Here is a 2,332-nt window from a genome sequence, read left to right as displayed (position 1 = left end):
AAAAAAAAAAAAAAAAAAAAAAAAAATATATATATATATATATATATGCAGTGGCTCACGCCTGTAATCCCAGCACTTTGGGAGGCTGAAGCGAGTGGATTACCTGAGGTCAGGAGTTCAAGACCAGCCTGGTCAACATGGTGAAACCCATCTTTACTAAAAATACAAAAATTAACCGGGCATGGTGGTGGGCACCTGTTATCCCAGCTACTTGGGAGGTTGAGGCAGGATAATTGCTTGAACCCAGGAGATGGAGATTGCAGTGAGTGGAGATCGTGCCATTCATTGAACTCCAATCTGGGTGACAGAGTGAGACTCTGAAGAAAAAAATTCAAGAGCAATATGGAGTCACTGAGAATTGTAAATGGGGAATTGCTAACCTGCCTCATGTAGGTTCATTTTAAAATTAATGGCAATAAGGAGCCTAACCTAGAAGAAGATGAAATTTGAGACAACTTCCAAGAGTCATGCTACTAATCCAGGCAAGATGTTACCATGGCATCAGGTCAAATACCTTGGATTGGCTCACCTAACACCCATTCTGACTCCTGTCTAGCATGCAGGGGCTAAAAAGTACATTTTTCAGGGTTCCCTTGCAACTGAGGTTGATATGGTTTGGCTGTGTCCCCACCCAAATCTCATCTTGTAGTTCCCATAATCCCCACGTGTTGTGTGAGGGACCCAGTGGGAGATAATTGAATCATGGGGGTGCTGTTCTCGTGATGGTGAGTTCTTGTAAGATCTGATGGTTTTATAAGAGGCTTTTCCGGCCAGGCACAGTGGCTCACGCCTGTAATCCCAGCACTTTGGGAGGCTGAGGCGGGCAGATCACCTGAGGTCAGGAGTTCAAGAGTAGCCTGGCCAACTTGGTGAAACCCTGCTAAAAATATTTTTAAAATTAGCTGGGTGTGGTGGCATGCACCTGTAAACCTAGTTACTTGGGAGGCTGAGGCAGGAGAATCACTTGAGCCCAGGAGGCAGAGTTTGCAGTGAGTCGAAATCGTGCCACTTGCACTCCAGCCGGGGCAACAGAGTGAGACTCTGTCTGGGGGGGCGGGGGGAGGTGGGGAAGAGGCTTTTCCCCTACTTCACTCTGCACTTCTCATTCTTGCTATCATGTGAACAAGAAAGTGTTTCCTTCCCCTTCTGCCATAATTGTAAGTTTCCTGAGGCCTTCCCAGCCATGCGGAACTATGAGCCAATTAAACCTCTTTTATTTATAAATTACCCAATCTAGGGCAGTTCTTCATAGCAGTGTGAGAATGGACTAATACAGAGGTCAAGGATGGAACTGAGGTTCTACCAAGTTAACACATTTGCCTAAGGCTTTTGTTGGTAACCAGGGAGTGGCTCAGTGCACATGTGGCTGGCACAGATGGAAGCAGAAGCACCATGATCCCACAGCAATGGCTTCCTGATTTGGAGGCTGCCTGATGGCAGCAGAGGCATTGGTGGCCCAGTTCCGGGTGAGTTAGTAGACTTAGGGTGCCCAGTCATCTTACTTTGACCAGAACTACCACAGTTTTAGCACTGGAAATCGCACATTCTGAAAGTCCTCATACTCAGGCTAACTAGGACTGTTAGTCACACTATAAAATTGCATTATTCCTGAAAGCTCAACCCAGAGTCTATTTCTTTAGTCTTCCCAACAATTCAAGCCATCTATGTATCTTAATAAATACCTTTAAAAAAAAAACCACTAAAGAATCTACTTTTTTCTCCAGCTAAGAACTTGAAGGAAGACAGCCATGAGCAATGGCTATAAGGCTGGAATGGAGAATAAGAATCTGAGAACATTGCCAAACTCAATTGGAAGGACTGGGTTATTTATTGGATGGCAGAGTTGGAGAAAGGGAAGGAATCAAGGCCAATGTCAGGTTTCTGGCTTGTGCAACCAGGCAGGGGACAATGCTACTCACTGAGGCAGGGAACACATATGGGAGCAGGTTTGACAGGGAAAAGAAAGAATCCAGTTTGACCTGTGTGGAATTTTAACTGTTTTTGGAATAACCATGTCCACAGTTCATGGATAATCTAGAACTAGGAGAGCAGTTTGGGCCAGAGATGTGTCCTGACTACAAAGGAATCCTTAAATGATTTTCTACCACTTTTCTCCTCAGTTTTTTGTGATCTGATCCCTCCAGCCTGCTGCCTTCCCATTTGCCATTCTTGAGTCATACCGCACTTAAGCTTGTTTTTGTTTTTTTTTCTGAGACAGAGTCTTGCTCTGTTGTCAGGCTGGAGAGCAATGGCATGATCTTGGCTTCCTGCAACCTCCGCCTCCCGGGTTTAAGCGATTCTCCTGCCTCAGCCTCCCAAGTAGCTGGGACTA

Source organism: Piliocolobus tephrosceles, chromosome 5, assembly GCF_002776525.5.
Source record: "Piliocolobus tephrosceles isolate RC106 chromosome 5, ASM277652v3, whole genome shotgun sequence".
Taxonomy (NCBI): domain Eukaryota; kingdom Metazoa; phylum Chordata; class Mammalia; order Primates; family Cercopithecidae; genus Piliocolobus; species Piliocolobus tephrosceles.
This window is presented reverse-complemented; position numbering follows the sequence as displayed.